Source organism: Ovis aries, chromosome 18 (assembly GCF_016772045.2).
Source record: "Ovis aries strain OAR_USU_Benz2616 breed Rambouillet chromosome 18, ARS-UI_Ramb_v3.0, whole genome shotgun sequence".
Classification (NCBI taxonomy): Eukaryota; Metazoa; Chordata; class Mammalia; order Artiodactyla; family Bovidae; genus Ovis; species Ovis aries.
In genome coordinates this window covers 6,409,972-6,432,029 of record NC_056071.1, presented here as the reverse complement: position 1 = coordinate 6,432,029, position 22,058 = coordinate 6,409,972, and the positions used below count along the sequence as shown (strand labels likewise).

At 36.9% G+C, this 22,058-nt stretch overlaps 1 protein-coding gene across 16 annotated transcripts in view; it reads left to right on the top strand.

Moving 5' to 3' along the window:
* MEF2A (myocyte enhancer factor 2A) overlaps positions 1-22,058 on the top strand; it is a 186,402-nt gene that overhangs the window by 22,579 nt on the left and 141,765 nt on the right. For 5 of the 16 annotated variants that reach the window (XM_042235037.1, XM_060401552.1, XM_060401550.1 and 2 more), the window contains one exon: positions 9,957-10,042. The exons of the other annotated variants lie outside the window; for them this stretch is intronic. The gene's annotated coding sequence lies outside the window, so the exon portion shown is untranslated. The remainder of the gene's footprint in view (positions 1-9,956; positions 10,043-22,058) is intronic. 16 annotated transcript variants of the gene reach the window in all.

Here is a 22,058-nt window from a genome sequence, read left to right as displayed (position 1 = left end):
ATTATTTTCTCCCATTCTGAAGGCTGCATTTTCACCTTGCTTATAGTTTCCTTTGTTGTGCAAAAGCTTAATTAGGTCCCAATTGTTTATTTTTGCTTATATTTCCATTACTCTGGGGAATGGGTCGTAGAGGGTCTTGCTGTGATTTGTGTCTCTTACGTTTTTGTGATTTATGTTTTTGTGGTTTCCTCTGTATGTATGCTTATGTTTTTGTGATTTATGTGATTTATATTTTCCTCTACAAGTTTTGTAGTTTCTGGTCTTACATTTATCTTTAATCCATTTTGAGTTTAGTTTTGTGTATGGTGTTAGAAAATGTACTAGTTTCATTCTTTTACAGGTGGTTGACAAGTTTTTGCAGCACCACTTGTTACAGGGATTGTCTTTTTGATCCTTTGCCACAGATGAGGTGTCCATAGGTGCGTGGATTTATCTCCAGGCTGTTTTGTCCCATTGATCTACATTTCTGTCTTTCACCCCAGTATTCATGCCTGGAGAATTCCCATGGACAAAGAAGCCTGACAGATTACAGTCCATAGGGTCAAAAAGAGCTGGACACTCAGCACGCACGCATGCATGTATACAGTTTTTGATTTCTGATTTCTTCAATAAAGTGATCATTTTTTAATAGGAATATTGCTGACCAGTTGACTTCCAGTGGCATTCTCCATCTCTTCCACTTGCCTCCTTTTCTGGGTTATTTCTTTACAAAGCTAGCACTTAGAGCTTGTACTGTATGTCAGGCAATATGCTAAGTATATATGCTTATTTAATTCTCATAACTAAATTTATGAAGTGTATGAACTATTACTGTAGTGTTTTATAGATGAGAAAACTAAGACTCAAAAGATAATGCTGATTGTTCTTGGTCTTAACTACATATGTGTAGCTTTTTGGTGTTGTATATATGTTTTCATAATGCATGACCTTCGTATGTATTTGATAGTTGCTCAGAATTTTGCAAATGTATTCCTGAATTGAATCATACAATATGTATTCTGTATCTGGATTTTTTCCCTCACCAAAATGTTTTTTGCAGTTAATCCATGTTTATGTCTATCAGTATTTTGTTCCAGTTTACTGTTGCCTAGTGTTCCTTCATATGTTTATATCACAATTTTTTCATTCACCTTTGATGAACATTTTGGTTTCCAATTTGGAAATAAAATTTCTCCCCTTCATTTTTGTGCTATTTTCATCATCTGTTTTATGCTGCATGTTGTCATTTTTTTATATTATTTCTACTTTTGCTTTACAAACTTGTATCTTTTTAAAAATTAAAAGAAAATAAACTCATACATCATTTCTGTTGGTCAGTCTTTGTGTAGAAATAAGTTTTTATCTGCTGTTTCTTAGAGCAGATTTATTGGAGAAGGCAATGGCACCCCACTCCAGTACTCTTGCTTGGAAAATCCCATGGATGGAGGAGCCTGGAAAGCTGTAGTCCATGGGCTCGCTGAGGTTCAGACTTGACTGAGTGACTTCACTTTCTCGCATTGGAGAAGGAAATGGCAACCCACTCCAGTGTTCTTGCCTGGAGAATCCCAGGGACGGGGGAGCCTGGTGGGCTGCCGTCTCTGGGGTCGCACAGGGTCGGACACAAGTGAAGCGACTTAGCAGCAGCAGAGCAGATTTATAGAAAAATTGAACAGGAAGTACAGAGTTCTCATATACTAATACTTGTTTCTCTCTCATTCTTTATCTGTCTCCTTTTCCTATTATTAACATGTTGCATTGGTGTGATACCTTTGTTACAGTTGATATTGATGCATTATTATTAACTAATCCATAGTTTACATTCACTTGGTTGTACGGTTCTACTGTTCATCCTGAAGAACTTCTTTCAGTGTTCCTTGTAGAGCAAGGTGACAGACTGGTGACAGGTTTTGAGCTTTGGTATATCTGAAAGTGTCTTTATTTGTCCTTCATCTGTGAAGGGTATTTTTGCTTTATGTCGATTTTAAGTAACAGGTTTTCTCCCCTAGCACTTTAAAGGCGTTATTCCTTTGTTTAAACTTGTTAAAACAAGTTTTCCCTTACTTTGGTTGCTTTTAAGATTTTTTTTTTTTTAATATTACTGGATTTTAGCAGTTCAGTTGTTAATTATGTGCTTTGGTATGGTTTCTTTGTGCTTGTTTTTTGTTCAGTGAGTTTCTTGAATATACAGGTTTAGTTTTTCTCAAATTTGGAAATTCTTTTGCCTTTATTTCTTCAGATGTTTTTTTCTGACTCCCTATCCTTCTGGGACTACAATTACACCACTTTTAGACTGCCCTTGATATTCTTGCAGGTACTTGATGCTCTGTTCTTCATTTCTTTTTTTGCTTTCTATTTTCACATCTTCAATTTAGCAGTCTTTTTTCCCTGCACTGTTGAATCTGTTGCCAAGTATATCCAGTTTTTTTTAATTTGAGATACTGTATTTTCCATCTTTAGAGATTCATTTGATTCTTTTCAAAGTAATTATCTTTTTTCTAGTTTTCATTAAATCCTGTAATATACTTGCAGCATTTTAAAGTTTATATCTTTGAGAATATCATCTTTTTCTTGTTTCTGGGTCTGTTTTCTTTTCTCAAATTTTTTCCCCTTGATACGTTAACACATTTTCCCATTTTCTTATGTTTAGTAAGTTTTGATTGACTCTTGGACATTCATCATGCTGTTGTGTGGATTTTGTTGGTTTCTTCTCAACAGATTTTAATTTGTTTTGGTGGTATATTCAATTTCTTATGGAAAAGTAGGTTAGCATTACTATTAAGAGGGTCATTCTGCTTTGGTTTCTACTGATGGCACCAGGTTTCAGTGAGATCCTTCTCCCTTCTGGTTGAAACTTGAACATTTCCAAATCTTATGTAACCTCTGGTAGCTTTTGAAATTTGAAATGTATTTGAAATTCATATCTCAGCAAATAAACACCTTGTATTGTGTTTATAGACAGTTACTTTATGTTTTGGGTTTTTTTGGTCTGTTTTATTTTTGTTTTAATCTGGATTGACTTTTCAAACTGTTTTTACATAGACAACTCTTTTCTTTGACAGTGTGTTATGCTTAAATTTTATGCTCAAAATATGCAGAAACTGATAATTTCCAAACATAAAGACAGTAATTTCCTTCATAATTTTATCAATAATTTTAATCAAAATTTGAGGAGATACTTCTTAGGCCCTCAGGATTTGAGACTAGGAATGCCAGTGTCGTGTTAGCAGCACTTTGGTTTCACTTTGCTTTCTAGGTTATTTACATTCACTGATTAGACACTTAAATAACAAGCTAATATGGCAAGAGAAAGGAGGTAAGGAACAGATCACTTAATTTAGGTCATTCAGGTCTTCAGTAACAACAGTTGTACTGGATTTTGTCTGTTTGCTTGGTAAAGCATATTTGGGACATTTGAAGAAAGGTTTTGAACCTTGGTCGTTTGTTTAACCCTTTTTGTTGATACAGAAAACTGGAAGATGACAATAACTTGTGCTACAGTATAAAATATGAATTGCAACATATAATTATCATTGAAATGATAATGCCTTCGAAGGACTTACTTATTTTAGGGTACCTTTTAAAGAGTTTTTTTAATGATTTCCATGTGATTTTTGTGATACTGTTTGTGTGATTTTTAGTTACGATAATTGTAATATAGAAACTTAAAAATGTATTTTTAAGGTTGTAGAGAAATGATCAGTGCTTATCAGTTTTTGTTCATATCAAGCACTGACCTGTTATTTGTCAGGATGTCTTCATGGGTATTGATATATGCATTGTATTTCTGAAGCTGCTCAAATGTATTAGCCCTCTGAGACTGATATACATTGCTGTCTTTTGAGTATATTGCTGTATTATACATTCATTTATTTCATTTACTGAATTTATTCAGCACAAGCATTAACTGAATTGTGGTTATACATAGCTGTTAAAAGCATTCCTGGGTTCTAATCCTGGCTTTACTGCTTTATTGATTTAGCTGTATGATTTTGGCTAGTTGCTTCTTAGTATTTGTTTCCTCCTGAGGCTAATGGTGAGAGGTTATGGTTAGCTTTACATCACTTTATATGTGTAAAGCAGTTAGGATACTGATTCAGTTCAGTTCAGTTGCTCAGTTGTGTCCGACTCTTTGCGACCCCATGCATCGCAGCACACCAGGCCTACCTGTCCATCTGGTAAATACTCAAATGTTATTGTTGCTGTATAGTTATTATTAGTATCATTGTTATGTTAGGCCTTTGCTGGATACCTTTTCTCAAGTTTTAATCCCCTCCCTATGATAGTACTTCTTTTCTGCTTTTTTTTTTCTCATTGAAAAAACTTTATACTAACCTGTGTATATTATATATCCTGTATTCACTATGTGTTGCACGTCACTTCCACTAGAATGTAAGTTCCCTTAAGTCAGGAATAGATATAGAAATTTATTCCTAGCACCTAGAAAAGTGTCGGGTATAGATTGGATGCTTAGTAAATGTTTTCTGAATGCATGCTGAAGTGTGTGCCAGATATTGACTAGATATTGGGGATACAGAAATGAATAAAGTACAAAAAAGTTCCTTCTGTTAAATAAGCATATAGTATAATAGACTCATACCTATAAAACTGTACTTAGTTTGCCCCCCTGTAAGTGATGGTAATGGTAAAGGATACCTGAGGATGCCTTCACAGAAGGTGTCATTGAACTGGACATTTGGTCTACCTAAGAGACAAGGGGGAAAGCTGTTTCCAGTCAGAGGTCAAAACTTGAACAAAACTTAACAAGCCATTGTTACCTGGGCTATGATAGCTTGTAGGCCAGGTTAACAACAGCGGTAACAGTTGAGGGAGAAGAAAATAGAGGGTGCTAGGAAATTGGTGGGGACCACGTTTGGGAAAGCTGCCTCTTAGAGGTACCAGCTGTCTAGCTGTTGCCTGGACAGAGTAATGGGATTTTGGATATTCAGTATGTGAAACTTAATGATAACTGACTGAACCACTAACATTTTAGTTTTGGTTTTATTTTTTGAGGGTGAGGGTATATTTCTCACTATAAGAACTTGGTTTTTAGAATATTGCCTCTTAACAACTATTTTAGAACTGCATATAAAACAAACTTGCCAATAACAGTTAACTTATAGAATTGAGGAATTAATGTTTTTGATATAAGAATATGTATTATGTGTGTAATCATCAAATTTGTATTTAATGAGTTATTTACCAAGGGTCAGATTGCTAAACTTTTAGTTCCTTCTATGACACTGACACAAATCTAGTGTCAAAGTAGATTTAAAATAATTAGTTTTGTTTAGGCTGAGAACACATGAAAAATAGTTTTGTTTTGAATTATTAGATTTTAGAAGTTAGTACTGTAACTGTATTTGAGGACCTTTTTCTGAGTTCTACATTTCAGTACAATTAGATTGAAAGCAGAAATCAGGCTTCTAGCTCCTTTTAACTTCACAAAAAACAAAAGGCTTAGTTGTTTGTGTATGTGTGTGTTTTAACGTTCAAGTTTTTAATACTTGTTTATATAAAATGAATGTTTGGCATATTGTGGCTTTCCCCCTGCCTCTAAAAGGGGTGTACATTTCAGTTAGAAACAAAACTGCAGTACCACAATAATTAATACTACTGAATAAGATTAAAAATGTTGGTGTTTGTGTGGAGAAATTACCATTTTCATTTGATGAAGCAGATTTACTTGGAGATTGCCATAATTACTGAGTCATGCAATTCTAAATTGCTATTAGGTTGGTACAAAAGTAATTGACGATTTCAGACCTTGAATTTTAAATCGTTATAACTAGGCTCAAACACATCTTTATTAATAGAGATAGGAGCCATTATAATCAACACATTTTTGCCAATGAGAAATAAGTTTGTTTATTCCTGCAGCATAAAAGTCCATGCTTTGGAAACTGTTGGAACTCTTTTTTGAGTCCTGCTGGTTGTTGAAGCATTTTCCCTCCAAAAAGTTGTCGAGATGCTTGAAAAAGTGGCAGCTGGTCGGCAAGCAGTCAAGTGAATGTGGTGGATGAGGCAAAACTTTGTAGCGTGGATTGTGTGACGAGCAGTTGGGTGTTGTCATGGAGAAGAATTGGGCCCATTCTTTTGACCAGTGCTGGCTGCAGGCATTGCAATTTTCTGTGCATCTCATTGATTTGTTGCATACTTCTCATATGTAATGGTTTCACCAGGATTCAGAAAGCTGTAGTGGATCAGACGGGCAGCAAACCACCAGTGACATGACCTTTTTTGGGTGCAAGTCTGACTTCAGAAAGTGATTTGGAGCTTCTTCTTGGTCCATCCACTGACCTCGTTGTTGCCGATTGTTGTATAAAATCCACTTCTCGTTGCGTGTCACCATCCACGCTAGAAATGGCTCAAGGTTGTTGTGTAGAATAAGAGAAGGTGACACTTCAAAACAATGTTCTTTTTTGATTTTTGGTCAGCTCAGGAAGCACCCACTGATTGAGCTTTTTCACCTTTCCAGTTTGCTTCACATGCTGAATGACCATAGAATGGTCAACATTGAATTCTTTGGCAACTTCTCCTTTAGTTGTAAGAGGATTAGCTTTGATAATCCTCTAAGTTGGTCACTGTCAACTTCTGATGGCTGGCCACTGTGCTCCTCATCTTCAAGGCCCTTGTCTTCTTAGCAAAACTTCTTGAACCACCACCGCACTGTACGCTCATTAGCAGTTCCTCGGCCAAATGTGTTGTTAACATTACGATTTTTCTCTGCTGCTTTACTACCCATTTTGAACTCGAATAAAAAAAATCAGTTGAATTTGCTTTTGATCTAACATCATTTCCCTAGTCTAAAATAAATATAAAATACACAGCAAGGTATCTTTTGCCCTTTCATACTGTTCATGGGGTTCTCAAGGCAAGAATGCTGAAGTGGTTTGCCATTCCCTTCTCCAGTGGATGTTTTGTCAGAATTCTCCACCATGTTGACCCATCTGTATTGAGTGGCCATACACAGTATGGCTCATAGATTCATTGAGTTAAACAAGGCTGCGATCCATGTGATCAGTTTGGTTAGTTTTCAGTGATTGTGGTTTCCATTCTGTCTGCTCTCTGATGGGTGAGGATAAGAGGCTTGTGGAAGCTTCCTGATGGGAGGGACTGGCTGTGGGTAAAACTGAGTCTTGCTCTGGTGGGCAGGGCCATGCTCAGTGAATCTTCTAGTTCTGCTTCATTGACTTACCATCTACTTTGACATAAATAAACATTGACATAAACATCTACTTCATTGACATTAATATCTACTTCTGCATTGACTACGCTAAAGCCTGTGACACTGTGGATCACAGCAAACTGTGGGAAATTCTTCAAGAGATGGGAATACCAGACCACCTTCCCTACCTCCTGTGAAAACCTATATGCAGGTCAGGAGGCAACACAGAACAATGGACTAGTTCCAAATTGGGAAAGGAGTATGCCAGGGCTGCATATTGTCCCCTGCTTATTTAACTTACATGCAGAGTACATCATGTGAAACGCTGGATTGGATGACGTGCAAGCTGGAATCAAGATTGCCAGGAGAAATACCAATAACCTCAGATATGCAGATAATACCACTCTTATGGCAGAAAGTGAAGAGGAACTAAAGAGCCTCTTGATGAGTGTGAAACAGGGGAGTGAAAGAAACTGGCTTAAAATTCAACATTTAGAAAACTAAGATCATGGCATCTGGTCCCGATAGTTCATGGCAAATAGATAGAGAACAGTGGAAACAGTGACAGACTTTATTTTCTAGGGCTCCAAAATCACTGTGGACCATGCCTGCAGCCATGAAATTAGATGATTGCTTCTTGAAAGGAAAGTCCCTTGGATTGCGAGGAGATCAAACTAGTGAATCCTAAAGGAAATCAATCCTGAATGTTCATTAGAAGGACTGAAGCTGAAACTCCAATACTTTGGCCACCTGATGTGAAGAGCTGAGTCATTGGAAAAGACCCTGATGCTGGGAAAGATTGAGAGCAGGAGAAGGGGATAACGGAGTACCAGATGGTTGCATGGTATCACCGGCTCAATGGACATGAGTTTGGGCAGGCTCAGGGAGATGGTGGAGTACAGGGAAGCCTGGTGTGTCGTGGTCCATGGGTTGGAAAGAGTCGGACATGACTGAGTGACTGAACAACAACAACACAGCAAGTAATAAGTCATTAAAAGTGAAGTCACTCAGTCGTGTCCGACTCTTTGCGACCCCATGGACTGTAGCATACTACGCTCCTCTGTCCATGGGATTTTCCAGGCAAGAGTACTGGAGTGGGTTGCCATTTCCTTCTCCAGAGGATTTTCCTGACCCAGGGATTGAACCCAGGTCTCCTGCACTGTAGGCAGACGCTTTACCGTCTGAGCCACCAGGGAAGTCCCTAATAAGTCATTAGCCAAAAAAAAAAAGATGAGAAATGCATATTAAAATGATGTATAACTTTACCCACATTTATTTAAAAATGTATTGCAATATCAAACAGCAAAGTTCAACAGTGCAAAATTGCAGTTACTTTTTGTACCAATTGAATAGATTAACATTAAAATTTACCTGGCCAACCAGGATGAGGAGAGGCTTACATCTTTCTCTTTCCACCGAAGTGTCTTGCTACTGGAGCTTCCCTCATAGCTCAGTTGGTAAAGAAGCCACCTGCAATGCCAGAGACCTCAGTCTTGCTTCTATTTCCAAGCAGAAGTGTAACAAGACTGGATCATTCTTTATGCACTACACCATTGGTTAGCATTCACTAGTGTTCCTTTATTAATGTGAATAATAGACATTATTCAGTTTCATACTTGGTTTTGGCTTTTTATAAAAGTTCATTTTTGTTGTTCCCTTTAAAAGAATGAAAACTCTTAAATATATGCAATTGCATTGCTGCTGCTGCTGCTGCTGCTGCTAAGTTGCTTCAGTCGTGTCCAACTCTGTGCGACCCCATAGACAGCAGCCTGCCAGGCTCCCCCGTCCCTGGGATTCTCCAGGCAAGAATACTGGAGTGGGTTGCCATTTCCTTCTCCAATGCATGAAAGTGAAAAGTGAAAGTGAAGTCGTGAAAGTGAAAGTCAGTCATGTCTGACTCTTAGCGACCCCATGGACTGTAGCCTACCAGGCTCCTCCGTCCATGGGGCTTTGCAGGCAAGAGTACTGGAGTGGGGTGCCATTGCCTTCTCCGGCAGTTGCATTGACTACATACATATTTTATGGCAGTATAAGACACTGACCCTTTGACAGTTTTTTCCCTAAGTGAGAACGTAATACAGTGAATATTTTCAGCTATTTTATGAGAACGTAAGTTCAGTAGGCTCTGTGTACCATGTAAGTGTAAAGTATATCTTGGGATACAGAGGATAGGAAAATGAGACCTGGGACACCAATTTGTGGATCTTGGTATGGGTAGAATATTACTAAACATTTAAGAAAACTTGAAAAATTGGATTAGTGACATTAGAAATGCCTAGTTGGCTAACATTATGTTTTTATTAGCCAGATAAAACAACTGAGTTATAAAGATGTATTTTCCATGGTGCTGATGAACCTGTTGCTGGGCAGGAATAGACACACATGTGAGAATGGACTTGGTGGACACAGTAGTGGGGAGGAGAGTGGGATGGATTGAGAAAGTAGCATTGAAGCATACACGATGCTGCATGTGAAACAGATGGCTGCGGGAAGTTACTGCATAACACAGCTCAGCCTGGTGCTCTGTGATGATCTCAGAGTTGGAATGGGCAGAGGGAGGGGACATATGTATACTTACTGCTGATTCACGTTGTTGTACGGCAGAAACCAACAACGCTGTAAAGCAGTTATCCTCCAGTTAAAAATTAAAAATTTAAACATTATTTTTCTATTCAGTAAGTATTTGTAGAACTATCTGCCAGGGGTAGTGTTGAGTGTTGAAATTTGTAGTGATGAAATTATGTTTAATTTTGTTTTAGAGTTAAGAATAATAACCCACTTAATATATATATATATATATATTTTAATTAAGGAATTGGACTTTGTAAAAAAGGAACAAAGAAGAGTTTGCTGCAAGGATCACATCTAAGTGCACTTTTTGCTGATACATCACTTCTAGTAAGACTTTTTTTTTCATTTTTCTGTGTTATGAAGTACATAAATACAATGGGAATCTTTTTGAAAAAAAAATCGACTGTCTCGTGAGCTTGAATAACAGTCATTTTGGAGTTTACTTAGGGGATTAATGTAGATTAATTAAGGAAATGTGTAAAATCCAGTCTGATATTCACATACACACAATATATGTAATATTGTATGATGACAGTTTCTGTGACACTGCTGAGATAATTCCAGACTTTTACATCTTTTCCACTTTTATCTTCCATGACAATTACACATATTTGAAAATAAAGAAAATCTATGGTCCATACATACTGAGACAATAAGTTGGCAGAATATAGGGATTTTCAAATGAAAGACAAAGTGGATAGGTCTAGCCATATTTTTTGAAAGGTAGACGGATTGAAGGAAAAAATTAAGCAAATTTAAGAAATCTTTTAAACGTGAACTTTTTTTGTGACTTATTTTTTGCCTTAACTCATACGCCCATATTTGCAGAGTTCTGGAGTAGGCTATTTTGATTTAAAAACTTACATTGGCCTAGCTTAATTATTTCAATATGCTAGTAAGATGTGTAGTTCTCAAAAAGCTTTCATAAGTGAAACTTCACCTGAATTCTGTTTTCTGTTCAAAATGGAAGAGAAGTGAGTTATAGTAATGTTAGAATGTTGCAAAATAATGTAATTTCGCAAAACACTAGGGGATGGTTTTTGGTGTGTCATATGTTCACACTGACATTCTATTAGATACAATTGATCAAGCCTGATGGTTATGTCAGTAAATCTTGTGAAAGGTACTTAAAATATTTTCTGTTGTTACTGTTCTTTTCATTTTAAGAATAGTTTTGCTACTTAATGTAAGGTTTAAATTTTTCCTTCAGTGGTAGAAAGAACTTTTATGAACTTACAAAATGAGTTTTTTCTTATAATACTTTATTCTGATATCAAGCTTCCTATGGGTATACATTTTTCTTGTTAAATCTTGACTGCAGAACAACCCATTTTATGATATTCTTCAGGTTAGGGAGCTAGGGGAAAAGGTATTTTTTTTTATTGAAAAGTATCCTTTAGTTGAAAACTTGTATATACACAGGAAGAATGGGGAAAGTGAAGTTTAATTCACATTTTAAAATATAAATCTTGTTTAATTCAAATTTTAAAATATGTCTTGTTTAGTTTTCTAGAAATCTTTCAGTGTTTGATTTTTTTCTTTTCTCATCTCATATGTATATATTTTGTTCACTAATAGCGCAACACTGAGTGATTTGAATTAAAGCACTGCAGGAATTTAGCCACTTCCATTCCAGAGAATTTTCCCTATAATTTCCCTGTATTTCTGTATCTTCCCCTGAACCTCTGGTGGCTATGACCATAGCTTTAGCTGTTGTATTTGCTTCAGGGAGTCGTCTATGATAACTTCTTTTACTCAGTTCTAAAGATTATTCTTTATAGCAGGCTTTGCATGGTTCTGAGAGATGTGATTGAATTAAGAACTACTTGGTTTGGAGTTACTGAGTACTTAGAGGGAAATGCTCTTTCCTTTTGAGTAGTTTCAAATGTTGACTTAACCTCAGATTTGTTTTCCTTAATGATTATTCTGCCCTAATTTGAAGTAGAAATTGGAGGAATTGGCATAGATATTGGGCAATATTTTCCCTACCTTTTTTCTTTTTCTTCAAGTCTTGAAACTGCTTTAGGCTCTTTTATCTCATTTGAGTTAATTTTAATGTATGGTGTTACATAAGAGATGAGATTTATTTCTTTGCCTATGAAAGTCAAATTGTTCAAGAAGCATTATTGAAAAGGTTGTTATTTTTCCCTACTGAACTACCTTGGCAACTTTGTTGAAAATCAGTTGACATTATATGTGGGCCTATTTCAGAACCCTATTATATCTATTGATCTATGTATCTATCCTTATGACTTTACTGTCCTGATTATCATAGCTTTATGTAAGTCCTAAAATCAGGGAGTGTAAACCCTCCACCTTTGCTCTTTTGTTTCAAGGTTGTTTTCTAGCCTAAGTTTTTTCCATTTCTCTGTATTTTAGAATTACCTTGTCATTTTCTGCAGAGAAGCCTTAACAAGATTTTGATTATGAATGCTGTTATCATGGAGGCTAATTGGGAGCGAATTGATTTCTTAAGGATGTTAAGTCTTCTGTTGCATGAACTTGGTATCTCTCCCCATTTAAGTTGTCTTTAGTTTCTCAGCAATATTTTGTAGTTTTCACTGTAAAGATATTGCATATATCTTGTTGGTCTCTGTTTCCTATTTTTATGTTATTGTAAATGGTTATGTAATATCAGTTCCAACTGTTTATTTTTAGTATACAACAATATAATAGATTTTGGCATAAAACCTTGTAATTTATGATTCTGCTAAACTCACTAGTTCTGGTGGCAGTTTTGTGGATTCTTTCAGATATTCTGGGCAGACCCTCATCTTGTCTGTAAATAGACTATTTCACTTCTACCTTTTCAATTTTTATACCTTTTATTTCTTTTGTTGCTTTATTGCACTGCCTAGTAGTCTCAGTGCAATGGTAAATAGAAGTGATGAGCTGCCATTGTGCCTTACTCCTGATCTTAGGTCTTTTACCATTAAGTACATTGTGCAACAATGTATATATGTTGTATATAAATTGTTGTAAAATTCAGATTTGTGTTAATGAGAGATGCTTTCATATATGTTCATGGTATACATGGGTTTGTAGTTTCCTAAAAAATTTTTAATTGTAGGATATTTGCTTTATAATGTTGTGTTGGTTCCTGCTGTATAGCAGCATGAATCAGCTGTGAATATGACTCTGTGGATCACAGTAAACTGTGAAAAATTCTGAAAGAGATGGGAACACCAGACCACCTGACCTGCCTCTTGAGAAATCTGTATGCAGGTCACGAAGCAACAGTTAGAACTGGACATGGAACAACAGACTGGATCCAAATAGGAAAAGGAGTACGTCAAGGCTGTATATTGTCACCCTGCTTCTTTAACTTCTATGCAGAGTTCATCATGAGAAACGCTGGACTGGAAGAAACACAAGCTGGAATCAAGATTGCCGGGAGAAATATCAATAACCTCAGATATGCAGATGACACCACCCTTATGGCAGAAAGGAAAAGGAACTAAAGAGCCTCTGGTGAAAGTGAAAGAAGAGAATGAAAAGTTTGGCTTAAAACAGCATTGAAAAAATGAAGTTCATGGCATCTTGTCCCATCACTTCATGGTAAATAGATGGGGAAACACTGCAAACAGCAACAGACTTTATTTTCTTGGGCTCCAAAATCACTGCAGATGGTGACTGCAGCCATGAAATTAAAAGACCCTTGCTCCTTGGAAGAAAAGTTATGGCCAACCTAGACAGCATATTAAAAGACAGAGACATTACTTTGCCAACAAAGGTCCATCTAGTCAAGGCTATGATTTTGCCAGTAGTCATGTATGGATGTGAGAGTTCGGCTATAAAGAAAGGGGAGCACTGAAGAACTGATGCTTTTGAACTGTAGTGTTCACAGTTCAAAGGAAGAGAAGACCCTTGGGAGTCCCTTGGACTGCAAGGCGATCCAACCAGTCCATCCTAAAAGAGACCAGTCCTGAGTGTTCATTGGAAGGACTGACGTTGAAGCTGAAACTCCAATACTTTGGCCACCTGATACGAAGAGCTGACTCCTTGGAAAAGACCCTGATGCTGGGGAAGATTGAAGGCAGGAGAAGAAGGGGATGACAGAGGATGAGATGGCTGGATGACATCACCAACTCGATGGACATGAGTTTGAGTGAACTCCAGGAGTTGGTGATGGACAGGGAGGCCTGGCGTGCTGCGGTTCATGGGGTCGCAAAGAGTCGGACACGAATGAGCGACTGAACTGTACTGAATACATATATCCCCTCTCTAGAGCCCCTCTCCCACTCCTCACATCCCACCCATCTAGGTCGTCACAGAGCATCAAGCTGAGCTCCCTGTATTACACAGCAGCTTCCCACTAGCTTAACTGTTTTGCACATGGTAGTGTGTATATGTCAGTGCTGCTCTCTCAGTTCGTCCCACCTTCTCCTTGCCCTCCTGTGTCCATAAGTGTGTTTATATCTGCATCTCTATTTCTGCCCTGCAGATAGGTTCGTCAGTACTACTTTTCTAGATTCCATGTATATGCAATAATTCATTCTGTATGGCAGACTCTATGCACCTCGTTACAGCTGACTCAGTTTTGTTCCTTTTTATGGATGAGCAATATTCTATTCTATATATGTACCACAGCTTCTTTATCCATTCATCTGTTGATGGACATCTAGGTTGCTTCCATGTCCTGGTTATTGTAAATAGTGCTACAGTGAACACTGGGGTACTTATGTCTTTTTGAATTATGGTTTTCTTAGGGTGTATGCTCAATAGTGGGGTCTGGGTCATATGGTAGATTTATTCCTAGCTTTTAAAAGAATCTCCATATTGTTCTCCACAGTAGCTGTTATCAGTTTACATTCCCACCAGCAGTGCTAGCGGGTTCCCTCTTCTCCACATCCTCTCCAGCATTTATTGTTTGTACATTTTGTGATGATGGCCATTCTGACCACTGTGAGGCGATACTTTATTGTGGTTTTAATTTGTGTTTCTCTGATGGTGAGTGATGTTGAGCATCTTTTCATGTGATTGTTGGCCATCTGTATGTCTTCTTTGGAGAAATGTCTGCTTAGGTTTTTGGCCCATTTTTTGATTGAGTTGTTTATTTTTTCTGAAGTTGAGTTGCATGAGCTGCTTGTGTATTTTGGAGATTAATCCTTTATCCATTGCTTCATTTGTGATTATTTTCTCCCAGTCTGAGGGTTGTCTTTTCATCTTGTTTATAGTTTTGTTTGCTGTGCAAAAGCTTTTATGTTTAATTAGGTCTTGTTTATTTTTGTTTTTATTTCCATTACTCTAGGAGCTGGATCAAAGAGGATCTTGCTTTAATTTATGTAAGAGAGTGTTCTGCCTATGCTTTCTGTTAAGAGTTTCACAGTGTCTGACCTTGCATTTAGGTCTTTAATCCATTTTGAGTTTATTTTTGTGTATGACAATAGGAAGTGTTCTAATTTCATTCTTACTATGTGTAGCTGTGCAGTCTTCCCAGCATCATTAATTGAAGAGACTGTCTTCTCCATTGTATATTCTTGCCTCTTCTTTCAAAGATAAGGTGCCCTTAGGTGTGTGGGTTTATCTCTAGGCTTTCTATCTTGTTCTTTTGGTCTTTATTTCTGCTTTTGAGCCAGTACCATACTGTCTTGATGACTATAGCTTTGTAGTATAGTCTATAAAGTCAGGAAGGTTGATCCTTCTAGCTCTGTTTTTCTTTCTCAAGATTGGTATGTAGTTTTTTAAAATAATGTCTTTGTCTGGTTTTTATATCAGGATAATAGAATAAGTTAGATTTTCTTCTCAAAAAGTTTTTATATAGTTGTTGTTCTTCTCTAAGTGTTTGGTGGTAGTGTTCAGTCACCACTCGTATCCACTCTTTGCAACCCCATGGACTGCAGTGTGCCAGGCCTCCCTGTCCCTCACCATCTCCTGAAGTTTGCCCAAGTTCATGTCCATTGCTTTGGTGATGCCATCCAGCCATCTCATCCTCTTATGCCCTTTTCTCCTGCTCTCAATCTTTCCCAGCATCAGGGACTTTTCCAGTGAGTCAGCTCTTGGCCTCAGATGTCCAAAATACTGGACTTCTAGCTTCAGCATTAGTCCCTGCAAGTACTCAGAGCTGATCTCCCTCAAGATTGACTGATTTGATCTTGCTGTCCAGGGGACTCTCAAAGAGTCTTCTCCAGCACCACGGTTCGAAGGCATCAGTTCTTTGTTACTCTGCCTTCTTTACAGTCCAGCTCTCACAACCATATGTGACCACTGGGAAGACCATAGTCTTGACTATACGCAGCTTTGTTGGCAGAGCGATGTCTCTGCTTTTCAACATACTGTCTAGGTTTGTCATAGCATTCCTGTTAAGAAGCAGACATCTTCTGATCTCATGGCTACAGTCACCATCTGCAGTGATTTTAGAGCCCAGGAAGAGGGAATCTGTCACTATTCCTTTTCCCCTTTTGTTTGCCGTGAAGTAATGGGGATAGATGTCATGATCTTAGTTTGTTTAATATTTAGTTTTAAGCCAGCTCTTTCACTCTTCTTCTTCACCCTCATTAAGAAGCTCTTTAGTTCCTCTTTGATTTCAGCCATTAGAGTGGTATCATTTGCATATCTGAGGTTGCTGGTGTTTCTCCTGCCTATCTTGATTCCAGGTTGTAACTCATTCACCCTGACATTTCTCATGATGTGCTCAGCATATAGATGAAACAAATAAGGTGACAGAAGACAACCCTGTCGTACTACTTTCTCAAGCTTGACCCAGTCAGTTTTTCCTTTGTTGCTTCCTGACCCACATACAGGTTTCTCAGGAGACAGGTAAGATGGTTTGGTATTCCCATCTCCTTTAAGACTTGAATTACCATGATGTTGAATGGCTTGCCTTGGAAACAACTGAGATCATTATCTCATTTTTGAGGCTGTACCCAAGTACTGCATTTTGAGCTCTCTTGTTGATTATGAGGGCTATTCCATTTCTTCTGTGGGATTCTTGCCCACAGTAGTAGATGATAATGGTCATCTCAATTAAATTCACCCATTCCTGTCCATTTTAGTTCACTGATTCCTACGATATCGATGTTTATTCTTAGCATCTCCGGCTGGACCACCTCCAATTTGCTTTGATTCATGGACCTAACATTTCAGGTTCCTATCAGTAATGTTCTTTGCAGCATTGGATTTTACTTTCATCACCAGACATCCACTACTGAGCATTGTTTCTGCTTTTCCCAACTGCATCATTCATTCTGGGGCTATTAGTAGCTCTCCACTCTTCCCCAGTAGCATATTGGACACCTTCAGATCTGGGGGACTCTTCTTTCGGTGTCATATCTTTTTGTCCATTTATACAGTTCATGAGGTTCTCACAGCAATTATACTGGGATGATTTGCTGCCCCAGTGTTTGGCAAAATTCACCAAAGTAGATCTCTGGCCTTGGAGTTTCTTTGTGGGAAGATTTTAAATTCTGGATTTGATTTATTTGGTTGAATAAATTGATATTGGCCTATGCAGATATATATTAATTTTTTTTGAATAGCTTTAGTTTATGTGTCTTAAGGAATTTGTTTTTACATAGGTTGTCTAATTTATTGGCATGAAGTTTCATATTTCTTTATTCTTTAATGTTTGAAGGATCTATAGTGATATCCTGTCTTTCTAGTATTTGAGACCACCATTTTCTAAAGGAGCACTTAATATTTAAAATTTCTTCTCTGTCTGATTCATACAGAGTATCTTTACATGTGTTTGTACACATGAAGTTAAAAGAATTCTTAAGCTCCTTTGTGATTTTTTTCTTGGACCTATATAATTTCCAAATAGGTCCTTAATTTTCTAGTTTCCTCTAATAGTTTTTTAATTTAATTCTGTTGTGGTTCAGTAACATACTTCCTATGTTTATTATAGAGTGCAGAATGTTGTCTGTAAACAAATGTTTTGTGTATGCTTAATAAGAATGTGTATTCTGTATTGTTGAGTGAAGCTTTCTAAAAATATTAGTCAGATTGATTGGTAGTGTTCTTCAAGATTTGTCCCTTCTGATTTTCCATTTGTTGCAGTAATTGCTGAGAGAAGGGTTTGGAAATCTTCAGCTTTAATTGTGAATTTGTCTTTTTCTCCCTTCACTTACTGATTCATGTATTTTGAAACTCTGTTAATAGGTATATGCATTTTAAAACATGTTTTTGATGAATTGAGCCTTCTGACTTGAAATAGCCCTCTTTATCTCTGGTAATATGTTGTGAAGTTATTTCTGAAATAAGTTGTAAAGTTCTTGACAGAAAGTCTGCTGTTATTTTTTGTTGCCTCATATGTAAACTTTCTATTTTGTTTGATTGCTCTTCAGCTTTACAGCTTTTTCAGTGATTGTGATTATGATGTCATTTGATTATAATTTTTTATCAATTATATGCCTTCATACGGTTTTCTTTGAGAAAATGATGTTTTAGTGTTTTTGAGTGTTTTTTGGTAACCAAATTTAGAAACATTGGCCACTATTTCTTCCCAGTATCCAGTAATCCTAGGCAATATTTTGGAGGGAGGGAATTTCAGTTAAACAGTTGAGATTGTTTTTTGGCCCTTGACTCCCCATCCCCTTTCATTATTTGAGTAGTTAATGTCATGTTTCTAGGTTCACTGATTTTTTGTGTTTTTTCAGTGTATACTCTGTTCTTACTGTATCCAGTGTGTTTTTTTATTTCTCATGATTATTTTTTAATTATGAGTTTTAGATGATTTTTCCTCTCTCTTCAACCTATTTATGTTTTGCCATATTAATGATTTAACCTGAAACATTAAAAACAAATTCATAATGAGAAGTGATATTTTGGTGTTATGATTTTAGAAAGGACACAGTATTTAGTATCTCTTTGAATATAAAGGTTATACACTTATAGTTATTATTTGAAAATGCAGTTTTGCATTAACTTTTAGTTGCCTTAACTTTTCTAAAAGGTAGTCTTTTGGATGTGGTATAGCCAGGCGACAGCTAGCCCTTGCAGAGTTAGATAAAAGCTCTTTTCTCAGTTTTAGATGGATGATGCTCTCTGCCAGGGTTCAGGGTTTAGAGAGCGGAGAACAAACTGGATTCAGTCCCCGCTTTCCTTCACTCGGCCATTTGTCCATGTGCAGGGTACAGCCTCCATCTTTATTCATGTTGCTTTGAGACCTTATGATTTCTTGCCTTTCTTATGATACAGTTATAGCATTAGAAATGTTTTCTCAGGCCAGAATATCTATCACAATATCCACAAGTTTGTTAGGCAATCTCTTTTGTAGTTAGTATGGGATTATTTTCTCAATGCTTTCTGTACTTTGTACTATTATTGATCTTATTTCTTGAATTGTATGTTAATGTTGTTGAATTTTACCTAAAATTTATAGCAGTAAAAGTCAGAGCTTCATAAAATTAAGTGTAATTGTTTGTAGGGCATATTTTGCCTTTATATAAGTTATATAGCAAAACTGCATTTTCAAATAATAGCTATAAGTGTATAACCTTTATATTCAAAGTAAAATTTGTTTTCCTTGTTGAATCATGTCATTAAATACTGACTAGTAGCCATCACTATGTTCACAACATATCTTTGTATTTTTAAAATGTGTAATTAGGATTCAGTATGTGCAATTTTGGATGAAATGGAATGCTTTGCTCATTTTCCATAAAACAATAGTTAAGTGATAGTCTTAATTTAGAATTTGAATTTCTGCCTGGATTTAATTGTTTGTAAACAATAATTAAAGCATTCTATTTTAGAGGAAGAAAAATGTTCTTATATTAAAATTAACTGAAAGATAATTCTGTAGGAGCAGGGAATCTCTAATTGCGTTGAAACTTACAGTAAAATAGTCTCCCTCAAGTTCCTGTGACTATGAGAATGAGTGGTTATTTTGTTCATATAGTTTATAAGGAAATGCAAGACATCATTTGTGTCTGTGTGTGAATGTGCGGTTGCATTGCCCACTGAAAATTGGGATGAAGACTGGCACTGCTTGATTTTTTTGAATATTTTTTATTAAAGTGGATGACTACTAGAGTTTCTTGCTTGTTTAGATCAGTTTTTTCCCCTTGTGTGCTGTGATCCTGTATTAAGTTGCTTCAGTGGTATCTGACTCTTTGTGATGCTATGCACTGTAGCCTACCAGGCTCCTCTGTCCATGGGATTCTCCAATCAAGAACACTGGAGTGGACTGCCATGCCCTTTTCCAGGGGATATCAACCCGGGGATTCGAAAGCCCTTTTCTTTTTGTAGTAGATAAAAATTAAAGGACCTATGACATCCATGTTTAAATGCAATAAAAAAATAACATGCTACTAAAAAACCAGTGGGTCAGCAATGAGATCAAAGAAATCAGTTAATACCTCGAGACAAATGACAATGAAAATAGAGTCTTACAAAATCCATGGGATGCCCAGAAGTAACTTGATGAGACATAGTGATATAGTTCATAGTGATATAGACTTTCCTCAAGAAACAAGAAAAATCTCAATGAATAATCCAACCTACCACCTAAAAGAATTAGAAAGAGAAGAAACAAAACCCAAAGTCAGCAGAAGGAAGGAAATTAATATGAGTGGAAACAAATAAAATAGAGATCAACAAGTAATAAAAAAGATCAATAAAACCAAGAGCTGGTTTTGTGAAAGGATATATAAATTCGACAGGCCTCTGGCTAGGCTCACCAAAAAGAAAAGAAAGAAAACCCAAAGAAATAAGATATGAAAGAAGAAAAATAACAACTGATACTATAGAAATACAAAAAACTATAAGATAATATTATGAACAATTATATACCAGCAAACTGTACAGTCTAGAAAAAATGAACAAGTTCTAGAAGCATATAGCCTACTAAAACTTAATCAAAAAGAAGTAGATAATTTGAATAGACGAAACACTAGATGTGAAATAGAATCTGTAATTAAAAAAAAAGCAAACTTGCAAACAAAAGTTCAAGACCAGATGGCTTCACTGGGAAATTCTACTAAACATACAAAGAACTTATACCAATCTTTCTTAAAGTCTTCCAAAAGATTAAATAGGAAGGAACACTCCCAAAGTCATCCTATGATGCCACCATCACCCTGATAGCAAAACCAGACAAAGACACAACCAAAAAAGAAAATTACAGGCCAGTATCTTTGATGAATATAGATACAAAAATTCTGAACAAAATATTAGCAACCCAAATCCAGCAACACATAAAAATACACTACAAACAGATTGGATTTATCCCAGGGTATGTGAACAAGGATGGTTCACATACACAAATCAGTCAATGTGACACTCTACATTAAGAAAAGAGACAAAATCCACATGATCATCTTAATAAGTGCAGAAAAAAATCAACATCCATTTGTGATAAAAACTCACACCAAAGTGGGTATCAGTTCAGTTCAGTTGCTCAGTCATGTCCGACTCTTGGCGACCCCATGAATCGCAGCACGCCAGGCCTCCCTGTCCATCACCAACTCCCGGAGTTCACTCAGACTCACGTCCATCGAGTCAGTGATGCCATCCAGCCTTCTCATCCTTGGTCGTCCCCTTCTTCTCCTGTCCCCAATCCCTCCCAGCATCAGTCTTTTCCAATGAGTCAGCTCTTCGCATGAGGTGGCCAAAGTATTGGAGTTTCAGCTTCAGCATCATTCCTTCCAAAGAAATCCCAGGGTTGATCTCCTTCAGAATGGACTGGTTGGATCTCCTTGCAGTCCAAGGGACTCTCAAGAGTCTTCTCCAACACCAAAAGTGGGTATCGTGGGAACATATCTGAACATAATAAAAGCCATTTATGACAAGTTCATAGCCAACATAATACTCTGGTGAAAAGCTGAAAGCCTTCCTGCTAGTTTATGAGCAAGCCAAGGGCTCCCACTCTTACACTTCTTTTCAACATAATATTGGAAGTCCTAGTCACAGTAGTCAGACAAGAAAAAGAAAAGGTATGCACATTGGAAGGGAAGGGGTAAAATTGTCCTTATTTATAGGTAACATAATACTCTGTATTATTATTGTTGATCAGTGGCTCAGTTGTGTCTGACACTTGGTGACCTCGTGGACTACAGTACACCAGGCTTCTCTGTCCTTAACCATCTCCCAGAGCTTGCTAAAACTCATGTCCATCCAGTTGGTGATGCCATCCAACATCCTCTGTCGTCCTCCTGCCTTCAGTCTTTCTTAGCTTCAGGGTCTTTTCTAATGAGTCAGCTCTTCACATCAGGTTGCCAAAGTATTAGAGCTTCAGCTTCAGCATCAATCCTTCCAATGAATATTCAGGATTGATTTCCTTTAGGATTGACTGGTTAGATCTCCTTGCAGTCCAAGGGACTCTCAAGAGTCTTCTCCAACTCCACAGTTCAAAAGCATCAGTCTTTTGGTGCTCAGCCTTTCTTTATGATCCAACTGTCAT